The 17,175-nt window shown below is 45.5% G+C and overlaps 1 protein-coding gene across 1 annotated transcript in view; it reads right to left on the bottom strand.

Moving 5' to 3' along the window:
- Positions 1 to 17,175, bottom strand: part of APBA2 (amyloid beta precursor protein binding family A member 2) — a 226,016-nt gene that overhangs the window by 119,070 nt on the left and 89,771 nt on the right. The window contains exon 2 of the mRNA XM_049613976.1: positions 12,239 to 12,292. The gene's annotated coding sequence lies outside the window, so the exon portion shown is untranslated. The remainder of the gene's footprint in view (positions 1 to 12,238; positions 12,293 to 17,175) is intronic.

Here is a 17,175-nt window from a genome sequence, read left to right as displayed (position 1 = left end):
CCCCAAGAGGGAAATTATTGAACTGGGGTTTGCAATCAGCACAAAAAGGAAAAAAAAAAAACTCTCATTATTCATAGACAGCATGATTATGCATGTAGAAAATCTAAAAGATCTTACAAATAAACTACCACAACTAATAAATGAATTTAACAAGGTTGCTAAATATAAGGGAAACATTTAAGAAACAATCACATTATAAATACCCATGAAAAGGAATTATAATATAGAATTAAAGAAAAACACTTATGATAGCAATAACAATAGCAAACAAAACAATACCCAAATACCTTGGAAGAAATCTAACAGAAGATGTTATATATACAAAACTATAAAATACATCAAGAAAACTTGCATTAAGTCCAAAGAGAAAGAAATTACATGTTCATAGGTTAGAAGACAATAGCATAAAGTCTCCCTCTTAATGGAGCTATAATTTGAAGAACTCTCATCAAAACCTCAGTAGTATTTCACAAGCAAGTGTTTATACAGAAATTGACAGAATGATTCTAAATTTTATATGAAAATGCAAAAGGCCAAATATAGCAAGATAATATTGAAGAGCAAAACTGAAGGACTTAAAACTAACAGAAGTAAATACTTACTATAAAATCACACTAATTAAGATATTGTGGTATTGATGGCATTCTTGGGTTCTAGTGATGCTTTATTTCTTCATTTGGGTAATAGTTTACATGGATGCGTTCACTTTGAGAAAATTCATGGCAATAATTTGCACAAGCAGAAAAGTACACCTCAATTTAAAAAGCTTATTTGGGGGCACCTGGGTAGCTAAGAGGGGTTGAGTGTCCAACTTTTGATTTCATCTAAGGTCATAATGCCAGGGTCATGGGATCGAGCCCTGCATCAGGCTCTGCACTTGGCATGGAGCCTGCTTAAGATTCTCTCTCCTTCTCCCTCTCCTCCCCACCCCCTGCTCATGCTCTCCCTTTCTCCCTCTCAAAAAAAAAAAAATTTAAGGGTTTCCTGGGTGACTCAGTTGGTTAAGCATCTGACTTCAGCTCAGGTCATGATCTCAGGGTCCATGGGATCGAGCCTCGGGTCAGACTCTGTGCTAATAGCTCAGAGCCTGAAGCCTGCTTCAGATTCAGTGTCTTCCTCCCTCTCTGCCCCTCTCCAGCTCGTGCTCTGTCTCTCTCTCTCTCAAAAATAAACAAACATTAAAAAAATTTTTAATTTAAAAGAATCAAAAAATAAAAAGCTTATTTGAAAAAAACATATTATGGTCTATATTGCTGATCTTGCACACTATGCAATTAACAACAGAGGCCTTGAAAAGGTGAGTCTCCAGAGCCTCCTTCTGCTTTCTATCACTTTGTAAGTCCAAGTGGTTGTTATGCGGTGTGGACTGTGACAGGAAAGGAAGAACACAACTCAGATGAGACTAGAGAAGCCACCATATTATGGGCAAAGGCTCACTTTTTAAAGTTTTCTTTCAGATTTTATTCTGAGCCAGGGGCTCCGCCTGCTGTCATGGCACTGTAAACACTGCCCTCATTTCTGTGAGTCAGGCTTCCTGGAGCCTCCTCTATGATGTCCTGGTGCGCTACGGGGTTAAGGGCACCTGGGGACGATCCCCAGGCTAGGCTCTCTTTTACTAGTCCAGCATCTAAAAGGAGGATCCAGCCTGCTTCCCCTACACATACACCCACACCCCCTCACACACTCAGAGACTCACTCACATCACTCTCACCCACAGACACACAGACTGATACAGACACACTCACATAGACTGAGACACTCACACTCACAGATTCACACACTCTTCAAACACAAAGACTCATACACATACACACACACAGACACAGACACAGACTTATACATACACACAGATTCGCACATCTCAAACACATAGACACATACACACACACTCATACACACTCACAGACACTCACACATAGACTCATATCCACTCACTCACACTCTCTCACACACATTCACACGCTTTGACCTGACAAAACCACCGTAGAGAACAGCTTCCCATCTGAGCCAGACTAGAATAAGGACAGAGATCACGATGACATTTGGAGCAGAGTAACAGGAGAGAGGAGAGGCTGGAAACCAAGTCCCTGAATGATGGGAAGGCACAAACTCAGGGGTGTGAAGAATAATTGTAGATAGAATCTATACATGTTAAGTGTCTCGGTGATGGGCCCTGTGCTTTTAATAACAACATTCAAGAATACAGTGCTGTGTTCCTTCTGTTTTTTACAATGTGCTAAAATATAGGGTGGCTCAGTTGGTTAAGCGTCTGACCTCAGCTCAGGTGATGATCTCATAGTTGGCAGGTTCAAGCCCTGCGTCGGGCTCTGTGCTGACAGCTCAGAGCCTGGAGCCTGCTTCAGATTCTGTATCTCTGTCTGTCTCTGCCCCTCCCCCCCCAAAAAAAATAAACATTAAAAAATTAAAATGTGCTAAAATAAACATAATAAAATTTACCATCTAGACCATTTTTAGGTGTACAATTCAGTGGCATTAAGCACATTCACACTGTTGTACGCCCATCCATCCCCAGAACTCTTTTCTTTGACAAAACTGAACTCTCTACCCATTAAACTCCCCATTTCTCCTCCCCAAGTCCTTTGTTGGATGAGAAAACAAAGAGGCATCAGGTCACAAAGCAACTTTCCCCTCAGAGCAGGGCTGGGCTCAGGGCCACTGGGGGTCCTCCCCCTGCCCAGAGGCAGTAACTGCAGGAGGCAGGCAGGCACCTCTAAGTCTGCAGGGGAGGTGGGGAGAGGTGTGCTACATGCTTCATTCACCGTGTTGTGCCCCACAGCGCCCAGCTCAGTTGTATACTGTCTGGCCATGCCTAAGATATCCTGTTTTAAACCTATCTTCTCTGTAAAACAGAAATCATGACATCCACTTACAGAGTTTAAGGAGCTCTGATTAAGCCTGATTCTACCTTTGTCTGGTGCACAACTGTGCTCAATAAAGGAATGCTACTGTTTCATACCTCTGGATCTGAGGCGTAGGAAAAAGGAGTGCACTGGTAGAAGTGAAATCATCTGCAAGGTGCCTTCCATCCAGGGGCTGCCCCTGCACAAATATAGGACCTCACCAAGAAACGGAGGCAACCAGGGCCTCTCAGAGCCTAAAGGAATCCTTGGCTTCATGACTTGGTGACTAAAAGAAGTCACCCAGGGAGCAATGAATGTGGGCGCAGCTAGGGTGCTGTGAACTCTGGCTTGCACCCGACCCCATCCCCCCAGAGCCCTGAGAAAGGAGAGGAAGTTATGATTTATCTCAAAGCTAATTGCTCCCCAAAGCTGATGGGATTTTCTGATATGGAGTCTCAAGTTATCACACACAGGAGCTAATTTTCTTTGGCAACTGACAGGTCTCTCCGTCTGGAACAACACCCTCGCTCTCCTGTCTTTGCTGCAGGACCATAAACAGGACTGTCAAAACTTCGTATAAACAAAAAGCCAAACACTCCAATGAGTGTCATTTTTCTCAGGACCTGGGGAGACCACACAGATACTCCAGTCTTCTCATGGCTAAAAATAACAGTGGAGGCCGGTTGTCTTTGGGAATGACTTTCAAAATCAGGATGAGTCAAATCCACCCTCCCAAAGTACACTTGCCACTACTGGAGATATTTGCTCAAAAGATTAACACAGGTGCTGAATGTATTTCCATCCTGGTGACTCCTTTCTGCTCTTCACAGACTTGACTCCCACCTCCCAGAGAGAACAGAGGTCACAGCTAGAAAGGCCCAGAGTCTTCTCCTCCAACACTCCCTCCAGGAAACAAGAAGCTCTCTTCATTGGCACCCAGGCCCCACTCCATTCTCCCTCCTCGCTGCGTGTGTTACACGCACCGCTTCTTTCCTCATCCATAAACTACACTGAACAATCAATTTTCCACCTCCACAGAAAAATACCTTGTTCCCTTCTGTTCCCACCCCCTTCTCTTCTCCCCTTCTTAGTCTGTGCTCATGAAAAAGAAAAATCCCACAGCCACATTCTCTGCCTTTTAAAAATCCTATTTGGTCTCCCAGCCGATGAAAATCCTCAGCCCCCTTCCTTCCTGGTTTCCACCCACTTTCTGGCCATTCTCCTCAGGCTCCTTCACTCCCCGTGGAGGTCACCCCCACCCACAGCCTCAGCCAGCCTGGCCTAAGAGACTGACTCCCCAGCCCCACCCCCACCCCCTCAAAAGCTCCCTGGCCCTTCATGAAGTAGGAATTCAATAATTCTATTTCCACCTCAAATATGGTCTTCTCTCCGAGTTCCCAACTCCTGCTCCCTCCACATGGCTCTGCTACCTCTTCCTCCTTGGTGTCTGTCACCTCAGTCCTTGCCTCCACACTCTACCAGCCTTTACTCAGGACACAGCATCTTTCCCCAGGAACCATGTGAGGAGCCTCCAGCACCTGGGCCTTCACCCCCTCTGCCTGCCTTCCACAGTCACCTATGGTGTCAGCCCTGTTAGGCTTCTCTATGGCCATGTGAACAGGACAGTCTGGCCCCTCCTACTGCATCTTCTGTCTACTCTGTCAAGCCAACTGTGGCTGGCCATTGAACAACATGGGTTTGAACTGCTAGGGTCCACTGAGGTGTAGATTACTTCAGCAAATGCAATACAATACTATAAATGTACTTCTTCCTTATGCTTTTCTTAATAACAGTTTCTTTTCTCTAGCTTACTTTACTGTAAGAGTGTTGTATATAATACATATAACATACAGAATGTGTTCATCAGCTGTGTATGTTATTAGTAAGGCTTCCAGTCAACAGTAGGCTATTTATTAGTAGTTAAGTTTTTGGTGAGTCAAAAGCTATACACAGATTTTTGACTGCATGGTGTGGGGGGAGTGGGGGGTCAGTGCCCCTAACCCCCACATTGTTCAAGGTCAACTACATCCCCTAGGGCCTGTCATGTCACTTCATGTCTCCATGCTTGAATCATACACATACTTCTGTTTGCCTGGAATGCTCCACCTTCCTCTTTCTCTGTGTCTGTCTGTGTGTCTGTCTGTCTCTCCCCCCCGCCGAGAAATGTATACTCCCCCCTCAAGATGAAAGGTTAAACCTCACTCCTCCTGCACAACCTACAGGACTGATGAGTCACCTCTCCCCAAAATCATCTCCTCTAACACTCTGCATTCTACATCACAACACTCTACACTTCCCTGAAGTGGCTGGGAAACAAAATGGAGGGCAGTTGTCCCCTTTCAAACCTCCGACAAAGACCTTGCCAGGAGGTGAGTGGTTCTCTCTCTCTGACCCTGAGGCCAGGACATGCTCAGTAACATGGCCTCCTTTGTAAATGAGGGTCTCTGCCAAAACTGGTAACCACTACAGGAGCCCTTCACAGGCCAGGAGTGAAGGAGGCCACTTCTAAGTACTCTCACCTTGACAGCCACCCTGAAGGGCCGGCAAGTCACCACCATTTTCCCCTGCAGATTGACCAAAGGAAATTAAGTGATACACCCATGAAAAGAGATTAATCTGTACCAGCCCTGGACTCTGAAAGAAAAACTCTTGGCAGTATGGTCTGCCACAATACAGACCCCAGCAGTGCTACTCTGGAAGACTTAAGGAATGTCCTCATCAACATATATGTTGCTTATCAACCAGTCCGAGCACAAGCTATGGCATAAGAACTGTTCTGACTTCAGTTAGCATTTTCTTATGTATCTAGAAGCACCCGTAGTCAAAATCAGTTTGGAAAATGAGGAGTTAAATAGAATTAAATAAGCAGCTTTCTTGCAGGACTTCAAAAGGTCTTTAATATGGTGCTCTGGGACTCTCCAAGAGGGGGCAGTACAGACAGCGTGTCCCAGCCTGATCTGAATGCGGATTACTATTTTCAGGAACATCTCCTGGGACTCCACCGAACACAGTTTGAGAATGCCAGCTTACACACTCATGTAATTAATTAGAACTTGGTATAATTAATTAGATCTGAATATCATGAATAAAAAGTTACATACAGTAATGGCTAACTTCCCTCAATTTAATCACACTAATTATGCGGAGCTCAACCTAGTAGCAGCTCATACTGCTATTTTCTTAACACGTTTTTCATCCTTTAAAAAGGGTGTTGATGAAATGTTTTCTCTCTTAACACGTTGCAACTTTAAGAAAAAGAAAGTTAGGTGTCAGAGCAGGTATTTTCAAGTATTTGAAAATACACATACCAAGCCTGAAAGCAAATCATAATGGCCAGCCTCAGATCCTCTCTTTGCTTCCTCCGGGGAAGGACACCAATAATATTGGGCAGCAATTACATGCCATGCACTCTCCATCCATGATGTGGTTCATTCTCACAAGTAGCCCCGAAAACCACAAGTCCCCACTTACAGATGAGGTCAATGAGCTTCTGGAAGTTTAAGAAACTAGAGCTACACAGTGAGCACAGCCTTCTGGAGCATCTAATATCCATGAGGTAACTGGGATGGACATTTGAAGGATGCAGAAGAAGCAGGCATGCAAGTCCATGGAGAGATCGGCAGTGAGGCAGGAGAGCACAGAACAGGCTCACCTGGGGCTTAAGTGTCCAATGAAGGCCCCAAAAAGGGTGGCCCTTGAGCCTCGTCTATCAAGATGGGGAGAAGCCCATGGAAGAGGGATCAGCCACACAGAGAAAAACAAAAACAAAAAAACGTATGGGAACATTGCTATTGAAACAACAGGGCAGATCAGTGTGCAAAGCCTGGCTCATTCAGCCAAGACATAGAAACAAACCAAATGTTCATCAACAGATGAACAGATAAAGAAAGTGAGATATATACATACAGTGGAGTATTATCCAGGTTTTAAAACAAAGGAAATCCTGCCATTTGCAATAACACAGGTGGACCTGGAGGACATTATGCTAAGTGAAATAAGGCAGTCACGGAAGAACAAATATTGCGTGATTCCTCTTACATGTAAAGTCCTCAAAGGTATAGAAGTAGACACTAGAAGGGTGGTTGCCAGGGGCAGAGGGGAGAGAGAAATGGGAAGTTGTTCAATGGGTAGAAAGTTTCAGTTACACAAGACGAGTAAGTTCTAGAGAACTGCCATGAAACATAATGCCTATAGTTAAGCGAGGTATTATGTACTCAAAAAAATTTTTTTAAGAAGGTACATCTCATGTTAGGTGTTCTTCCTATAAAACAAACCAAACACAAAGGGACACAAGGAAATTTTTGGAGGTAATGAGTAAGTCGTGGTGACAGTAACATGAATGTATGTATATGTCCAAACTCCCTAAACTGTATACATGAAATATGTGCACTTTGTTTACCAGTTACACTTCAATAAAGCTGGGAAGAAAAAAAAGAAAGAAAGAAACCCTAACCATTTCAATGACAAGACAGATGCAGAACTACCCATAAGAAGGGGAGCTTAAGAAGTCAGCAGTTCCAGTCGAGTCAGAGGATTAGCTAGTACATAGGAGCAAGATTGCCCTGCCAGACAGACACAAGAGCAGAGAGGTTTGTGTGGGTCTACAGTGAGTTGTGCATTAGAACCTATTCTTTTATCAACTTTCTCAAATACACAAAAATGAGTGTACAGAGTAACGTGACAAACATCCATGAACACACCATTTAGGCATCCCCAACGTCATCATCCCACCCCCTTCTTCTTCATATCAGTTGCTCATTTTTTTCAATTACATTGTCTTTTTCTAATTGATTTGGAAGAGTTCCTTATTATACAGACAGAATGCTAATCCCTTACAGTAAATACATCTCAGATATTTATTCCAGGTGATAGTTTGTTTTAAGCCTTTCAAAAAAAAATTTAATGTTTTTTATTCTTGAGAGAGAGAGACAGACAGACAAAGAGCAGGGGAGGGGCAGAGAGAGAGGGAGAAACAGAATCCAAAGCAAGCTTCAGGCTCCAAGCTGTCAGCACAGAGCTCGATACAGGGCTCAAACCCATGAACCACAAGATCATGACCTGAGCCAAAGTCAGACACTCAACTGACTGAGCCACCCAGGCCCCCCTAAACCTTTATATCCCTGCTCTTAAAGAAGCTGCTAACATTGCTGTTTAATTAACTGATCTTTTCTGTGCCTGTGTGTATGTCTTACCTTTTCCTACCTCAGGGACATATAAAAAATCTCTTGTATACAATTTAACATCTTGCCCTTCATAGTCATTAATTCTACTGGCATTTATTTGTGTGTATGCTGTGAGGTAGGGATACCATTTTAGCTTCTCCCATGTGGACAACCAGTTGTCCTGCATCACTTCCCACCTTGTCAATAATGTATCTCTGCCACCTCCTGTGTTCCTGTACATGTGAGAGTTTGTTATTAGGCTCACCATCCGGTCCCACTCATCCCACAAATATCACACAATCTTAATTGCAACCTTCTATCGGAACCTCACTGCCCCACCTTTATGCCAGCTTCCCCTTAACATTCCAGTTTTGTGTTTTCTTTTAATGTCTAGTAGCTGGGAATTTCACTGCCTTTCTTTGGATCTTATAATTTTTTTAATGTGTGTTTATTTATTTAAGAGAAAGACACAGCAAGCGAGCAAGCACAAGCAGGAGAGGGGCAGAGAGAGAGAGAGGGAGAGAATCCCAAGTAGGCTCTGCACTGTCAGTGCAGTGCCTGATGCAGGGCTCGAACCCACAAACAATAAGATCATGATCTGAGCCAAGATCAAGAGGCAGATGCTTAATCGATTGAGCCATCCAGGCTCCCCCCTGGATCTTGTATTTTAAAATAATTCTTGGTCAGCTTTTACACAGCATTTTATGTGTTTACACTTGGGCAAGAGCATGCTGACATTACCAAAAATCGTAAAAATTTTTGCGAATGCAACATCTTCTAACTTAACATATATTTTCTGAGACTGCCCATGATTTAAACACACCTTATTAATCTTTCCACCATTCCTTCAGGAAATCACTAAATTTATATACAATTGGTCCTTGAACAACATGAGTTTGAACTGCACAGTTCTACTTTTAGGCAGATTATTTTTTTCATAAATACGACAGTACTGTAAGTGTACTTTCTCTCACGATTTTCTTAACATTTTCTTTTATCTAGCTTATTATAAGAATACAGTATATAATACATACAACATAAAAAAATTTTACATACGTGTTAATTGAATGTTTAAGTTACCGGTAAGACTTTCAATCAACAATAGGTGATTAGTGGTTGTTTCTGGGGAGTCAAGAGTTATATGCAGATTTTCAACTATATGAGGGTCAGCATCCCTAACCCATGTTGTTCAATGGTCAGCTGTAATTACAATCCAAACACTATAGAGATCAACAGCCCGTAGGATTGATATCATAGAATACTGAGGCCTAGGATTTAATCCCCGCCAGGGGAAAAAAAATGGAACACAGCCCCCAACTTTTACCATAAGCAGAAGCATATTCACCAAATTATTTTAGAAGGAGATGTCAGGCATAGACTCTGGGTATTAGTATTCTGATGCTACAGAGTGGTTCATTTGCAGTAGAAAAATAAATAAACCCCGGTCTCTTCTCTCTGCAGCTCTCCTCACAGAGATTCATTCCAGCAATAATTGACATTTAAAAATATCCATCTCATTGCCACTTTTCTCTCACAGAAGAAATACACTTTTCTGCAGGGAAGCTGCAAAGAATCATGACGAGTGTATTCACTTAAATGGCAGTCCCATTACACTGCAGATGAGCAAGCACAATCGGAAAGAGAGTGAGATGTCTTGTCTATTGCAGCTGACTTTGATACTCTAATAGTCTTTCAGGATACGTAAAAATCCCACTAGGTCTTTTTTGGGCTCAAAAGAAAAAAATGCCTTATACCTTAGAGGCACAAACAGAATTGCCCTGCGGTTCCATCAAAAAGCAACGACAGCCCCAGTTTCATTTAGATAAAACTTCAAGAGGCCAATTTCACGCTGGACAGTTCTGAGAGGCTGGATGGACTGCACTGGCTGGTTGACCCTGGGCTCCCAGAAGATGGGAATGTCACCACAATTTGTGAGACCCATTCCCCATAAGAACATCTCTCTTCACAAGCTACCCTTGCTGCCAATTGCAAAAAAATCTCCTCCCTTCCCAGTATCCCCTAAAATTCTTCAGTATTTTCATAGCTAAGGGTAGCTGAGAAATCTATATGGGATGGCTCAGTCAGTTAAGCATCTGACTCTTGATTTGGGCTGACTCTTGATTTGGGCTCAGGTCATGATCTGACGGTTTGTGGGTTAGAGCCCTGCATCTGGCTCTGTGCTGGTAGTGTGGAGCCTGCTTGGGATTCTCTCCTCTCTCTGTCCCTCCCCTGCTCGTTCTCTCTCCCCCTCCCTCTCTCTCAAAAATAAATAAATAACCAAAAAAATGAGTCTAAACAGAAAATCAAACAGGGGGTGCCTGGGCGACTTAGTCGGTTAAGCATCTGACTCTTGATTTTGGATCAGGTCATGATCTTGTGGTTCATTAGTTCGAGCCCTTCATCAGACTCTGTGCTAGTGGCAGGGCCTGCTTAGGATTTCCTCTCTCTCCCTCCCTCTCTCTACCCCTCCCCTGCCCCCTGCTCACATTCTCTCTCTCTCTCCCTCTCTCTCTCTCTCTCTCTCTCTCTCTCCCCCCCTCCCTCCCTCCCTCCCTCTCTCAAAATAAAACAAATAAACATTTTTAAAAAAAGCAAATGAGATTGAAAAGGCCTCGTTGAGAGCATAGAAGTAAATTCATAAACATTAAAGACTGACAATTAAGGAAAAGTTAGAAAAATACTCATTTATTCTTATGCCCAAATGCGTTACAAGTCATGCAGTTCCTGCAACATTTCCCCCTCTACTTCCTTGGAGAGGGGCTGATTATTCTAACTCTTAAATGCCTTATGAATGTGCCACCCTCCCTACCCCCAAAGTGACCACACAATCCAGCCAGGACATGTGTGACAAGAAAAATCCCCAATACAATGTGAGGTGAATTCCTGCCCATGAATAGCACAGTGCTTATGGGGAGTTACCTAATGTAGGATAGAGGCTGGATTAGCAAGTAAAATAAAGGCAGCTGCCTTGACTTACAAAAGAAGGCTCTTTCAGTAGCTCCAAACAGCAGGCCTTGTGTCTTCCTACTGCCCCAGAGGCAAAACAGTGGTTTGGGACCCGGTCTTGAGGCTCTGGTATCCCAATTCTGCCCCCTCTGATCTTCGTCTTTATCCTCAGATTGGCACAGAACTTCCCCACTGGGAAATCCCAAATTACTTCTCTCATTTGGAAGTCCCCAAGCCACTACTTCCCTCCATATGACACTCTGGACTGCTGACCAGTGCTGCCCTATCCAAGCCCATGGATGCATAAGAACCCACAGAATCCATCAGAAGCTCAGACCTGCTCTGGCATCAAGACACAGAGACAATTCCTGGTCCCCAGCTGCCTAACCTCCAACAACAGTCTCCTCTCCACCCTGCTCTCCAAACATACCCCAACCCATACACCAGCTTCTCCACAACCCAGCCACTAGGGTATCTTTGGTCCAGGAAAAAGAACACCTACTCATCTTTAGTCAGAACAAATCTCCTACAAGTGTCCCCTCTACCAGGCAGCCAGCTGGCACTGGGGCTACAAAGACCTATGCAAATCTGCTGCTACAGGTCCTACAGGGCAAGAGCAAGCCAAGGGCTGACCGTGGGTCAGGGGGATCAGGGCCGCAGAATAGCTTCACCCACAGGGCAACAGCAACACGGAGCCATCCCTCATCCCTGAGAAGATTAGGAGGGCTCTTTTGGATCAAAGTTAGAGTCTTCCTCTCGGCGTCCTGATATTTCACAGTGGTGCACTTCTAATTAGACACAATGTCGCCCAAGTTTGATAGTGAAAGGTTGCAAATGGCGTTTATTGTTGGTGATATACATTGATTTTTGATATAAATAGGAATCTAGATAAGAGTTTCACAAATAAATGACTGAAGCTGGTTTGGACTACAGTTTTCAGAAGCACTAGTATAGTGAGGAGGGGATGGGGGGAGGTTGTGATACTGCTGTCTCAGGGGTGACAGGGAAATACGTCCATTCTAGGCAATATAAGCACTCCGCAGTGAGCCCAGTGCTCACGGGCTCCTTGGCTGTGAATCAAGCCCCAGCCTCAGACTCCCTGTGTGGAGGCTCGCACTGAATTACACATCCCAGCATCCCAGGAAATAAAGAACCGTGGCAGATGCCCAGATCCACCTGAAGTGTGGCATCCCTCGAGGAAAATAATTCCATTTCACACATGTCAGAAGCAAAACCGCACTCCATGCAAGGCGACCTCATATTTCTTACCGAAAACAAGTGGGTTGGTAATGTCCCCCAAAACCTCCTGGTGATGAAATCTTTCTGCAATAAAACAGAAGGAAATAGAGGAAATTACTTGGGTTTCAGAAAAGATACGGGTGATCACATAGCGCTCCTGCAAGTATAGACATCTGAACGAGTGAGAGGTTTTGAATTACCTGTAAAAGTGAACCGGTTCTCATTCTAATGAGACCATCACAAATGACCAGAAACAAATTAAAATGTTTCTTTAGCCATTCCTCACATAATTATTGCCTTAAGAACATCATGTTGGGCAAATAAAGCAATGGCTTGTGTATCACTCTGTAAGAAGAGGCCTCCGCATTTTAATGAAGCTCCTCAAAGCCCTCATGAATATGTATTTCCCCACAACAAAGCTTGACCCCACTAGTGTGCAGAACCGGTATTCTGGGACACTTTCAGAGGGAGGTAGGTGTGCCTGTGGGGGCTGGGGAGATGAAGACAGATTAAAAGAAAGAGAAAGGAAAGCGGGCCACTGCTCATTTCCTCTGCCCAGATTCACAGCCCACCCCTCCTCATGGGCAACGGGGTGTCAAAAAGAGAACAGAAAACAGGCCATCAGGTTTCACACTCCTCTTGGACAGACAGGTTTGCAAATGAAAGCTGAAGAGAAAGTCTAATAGGTTCAAGGGCTCAAGGCAAGGCCCTGGGTTAGATCAGGAATTCAAGGTAGGGGCAGCAGACAACCCAGAGAAGCTGGAAGCCCAGGATGGTGCAAGAGGAGGGGGATTTATTGGTCTTATATATCAAATCAAAATTCCTCTTTTCCCAATACTGTATGTTAACCATACTGGAATTAATTTTTTTTTTTTAATTCCTCTTCTCCCTCCAATTTGGCTAAAGACAGAATGCGTTATAAAGGAACGTCTTTGTCCCTTTCAAAACCACAGCAATGGCAGCCTCTTCCCCGGGTCCTTGTCTGCTGGGAACAGAAGGTCCAAGAGCATAGCATTTCATGAATAGCTGTGCTGGCTGGACAGTTCACCTTCAGTCTGGTCCTGAAGTCACAGGGGATGACATCATTCCTAGGGGGGAAGGTAATATGGTCTTGCTATTGGCACAGGCAGACACTGGCTTCTACTTTATCACAAAGGTCTAACCTGGAACCAGGGTTGACACTTTTTTAATGAAAACTGACAGTCATTCTCATTTCCCTAGACAGACATTTCTAGGAGTGGGTTTTAATTAGGGAATTTGGGGGAGTTCCCTGCCACCCCAAACTGGCCCACTGCAGATGCCTCTAGTTCAGACATTTTTAAAAATGACTAGCTATCCCTTAGAAGGCCACAGGTACCTCCCTTTTGGCCAAGCCATTTGTATATCTGGTCTCTGCTCAGAGGGAACTTGACATTCACACAGTTGTTCAAATTCTTCCAAAGGGTATGGTGCTTTCTGCTGCCTTTTTTTTTTAAGTTTATTTATTTCTTTTGACAGAGAGAGAGAGAGCATGAGTGAAAGCAGGGAAGGGACAGAGAGAAAGGCAGAGAGAATCCCAAGCAGGCTCTGTGCTGACAGCATGGCTGCATCCCAAGAACTGTGAGACCATGACCTGAGCAGAAACCAAGAGTCAGATGCTCAACTAACGGAGCCACCCAGGTGCCCCTTCGGTCGCCTTTCAAATCCCCTTACATTGTCGGCCTCAGCTTCATCATGTGCAAAAGTAGACAATAAGTTCATCTTAAATGTGGCTGGGAAAGCGCAACAAAGCCCCCAAAACGCTGCCTGGGAATACATTACCATCAAACGGTATTTCCTTTTTTACCCCCAAATCCCACCATCCCAGGACTTCCAAAAAGAGGTGATTTCAGGGTCAGAGCACATACTAAATGCTATGTCCAGAGGCAAGAACACTTCACTGGTGGTCGTAAGACAGGGCCTCCATTCTGCACTCTGCTACAAGTTGGCTCTGTGAACTCAAGCAGGTCAGTGAGAAAGACCTTGGTCCTCTCCCAGAATCCACCACTCTAGCAGTTTTGATCAAGAGGGCTGCATGGAAGAGCCTAGAAGCATTGGTCTACTAGCACAGGCTGGAATTCTCCCCACATGTCCATGGTGTCCTCCCCTCCCCTCTCAGAGGTCTACAGCTACCTGCATTGTCCAGAGCCACTGTGGGCCTATGGAAGTGTCCTTCTGCCCACAAGTCCAGCTTCTGCCACTCCCAGCCCAGAAGCAGCTCAGGGAAACTCAGAGCCTGCCTTCAGGCTCAGCTGGGCTTCCCTGCTCCACCTGGAGGAAGGAGCCCCAGCTCACTCACTCACTCGCTCTTTTTCTCTCTCTCTGCCTGCCCTCAGTCTGCAAGTCTCCCAAGAGGACAGAGTCTCATTCATAGGTAGCCCGAGCATCCCCCACATGCTCCATAGAGATTCCCAACAGAGGCACAGAATCGCCAAACTGCCTTGGAAAAAAGGCAGAGCTCTGCACTTTACATAATGCTCTTCCATAGGAGGAAACAGGCCCACATCTTAATTCAATTTAGAATCGGTTTTTAAATGTCTATTTATAGGCATCACACAAGTACCCCTTGTGGACGGTGGAGGAATCAGGGCTCCGGGCTCTGGTCCACCACTATTCATTAGCATTCTTTTCATGTCTGTCTTCTCTAATTTCCCCAGCAGCTTTTTAACTCAATAGCAAGGTCACCTACCACTTGGACCCAGCACCACTTTCCATTTTCTCCGAAGAAAAATATGAATTTTCTCTTCCGTGCAGCAGTGCCCTCTCCCTGTCCTCTCAGGGCCCCTTGCCTGCATTGGCTGAAGCAGGGTTGTGTTATTTTGGTGAACTGTGTCTCTGGACAGACAGTTTACCTTAAAAAAACCAACAAAGTCACAAGCACCGAAACCTGGGAAGGTCCTTGGGGGTCAGCTGGTCCCTGCTGGCTCTGAGTCCCTCACCTGGCCAGGCACATCCAGGGAGGGCCTGCTCCATTCCAGCAGCTGGAATGAACACAAAGGGTCACCTACAAGTTCGGAACAGCCACGCTTTTCTTCTCAGCCATGTTTGGCCAAACACACATCCCATCCTCTTTTCTAGCCTCTCTGGAGGCATTGAGGGCCAGGTTACTTCCCCTGTTCATCTTGGCCGTTTGTGATTAGACAGAAATCTGAGAGTCTGCTCTTCTTCAGGCAATGCACAATCATTTTGGAATCATCTCCTACTTCTTAGCAAGCTTCAGGGTGGAAATGAAGTACACAGGTCTCCCTGTAAGATTTAAACACTCCACTTTCCAAGTTGTTGGCCCACCCACAAGTTATTTCCGGTGGGTGGGGGGAGGGGGAGAGGGGGAGGTTATCATGTATTCCAGCTTCCCAGGGGAGATGTGAAATACAAAACCACAGGAGTCTGGGAGATGCCATGAAGGCTCTTTCTGTCTGCATGCTGACAACTGGATTCTCCAGGGTCCAGAGACCCCAGACCTTGGAACCAAGTACAGAAGGAAAGGCAGGCCCTGGCCTGAGGCACTGAATCCACAGCAGAATTCAGGCACAGAGAATACTTCCAATAAAGAGCCCTCCAGCAGCCTGACTTCAAATACCACAAGGCTCGGCTCTCTTATGACTGCTGTTGCTGAGGCAGTTGGTATTTGGTTTCAGGATTAATTAACTTTCTCCCAGGATGCCCACTGCAACCTGCCATTGTGGGTTCTCTATTATGCGGCATGCACATTCCTGGCAATCAATTGGATCTCTGATCAAACAGAGCCTTTGAAATGCCACGTTTTCAGACACTCAGGAGGTAAACAGAAATCCTAAATATTGCCTAGAGTGGACAGTTCATAAATTTGATGATTGCCTTTGATATTATGTCAGGGGAGGCGATGGGAGGCCCCAAATCCACAAACCATCCTCAGGGCTCCTTAGTGACTCAGGTGGTTGGGGAGGAGGCCCGAGACAGGAAGCTACTTAAGAGAACCTCGATGAGCCTGGATAGAGCAGCACGTGCTAGCCTCCACCCAAAGCAGGAGATGCTAGTCCTGGAACACACAGGCCGATGCTGTGCTGGGGGAAGCAGGTGTCACAACCAATCTGTATAAGCACTTCCTTGGCAAAGTTAAGGCAACACTCACAGTTTCGTGGACTCTCAGACTTGGAAGGTGTCCTGGGAGGATGCCTGGCTCAGAGGCGGACAGAGGTGGATGTGTCCAGCACAGAGGCAGGAAGGTTGATCTTAGAGCCTTACAAACTAGCCGGGGACCTGCACAGCAGTATCACCACCCCACTGTCATAGTAGCATTTCTTCCTCCAGCAGACCTGAGAGCTACACCTACAGTTCCTTGAACCAAAGAGGCAACCCAGCGCTTTGCAAGAGGCTGGGCCCTGGGTACACGGGTTTGGGGATCTTATGGTATGTTGGGGTTGGGTTGTAGAACAAGTAGAATTTGATGAGCAATAATAACCCAGATTCAACGAAATACATGCTGATGGAAGACTGTGGTCACAGTGAGCAGAGGACCTGGGAGAGGGCTGGGAAGGGTCTGCACAGAGCACAGTGGCCAGAATGATAGGGCAAGGGTCAGGGTGTATCACAGGCAGAGTGCACCAGCTGCACACTGTAGCCACCTTGAGTGTAGCTCTTTCTAGTACCAGCCCAGTGGCTGCAAAGCCAGGTATTCCATGGGACTGTCAACACCTCTGCATAACAGAGAGCACGTGGCCTTCATGGGCCAGCCCAGGTGACCATGGGGCTCATCTGCACTGGGCTGTCTCACAGAGTGGAACAGGCAGCTGGCAGAGGTCAGCATCTGGCAGATAAGCTGCTGAGTGAGGAGGCCTCCTGGGACCTGGGACTGTAGCTCCCCCAAGCTGCCCTGAGGGGGATGCGGCATGAGACAGCCCAGCATCCCCACAGGTATGGCTGGAACCACAGGATAGGACTTTGTGGGGGTGAGGATGCTCCCCAAGTTT

This window comes from Panthera uncia (assembly GCF_023721935.1).
Source record: "Panthera uncia isolate 11264 chromosome B3 unlocalized genomic scaffold, Puncia_PCG_1.0 HiC_scaffold_1, whole genome shotgun sequence".
In the NCBI taxonomy this organism is placed as follows: Eukaryota; Metazoa; Chordata; class Mammalia; order Carnivora; family Felidae; genus Panthera; species Panthera uncia.
This window is presented reverse-complemented; position numbering and strand designations above follow the sequence as displayed.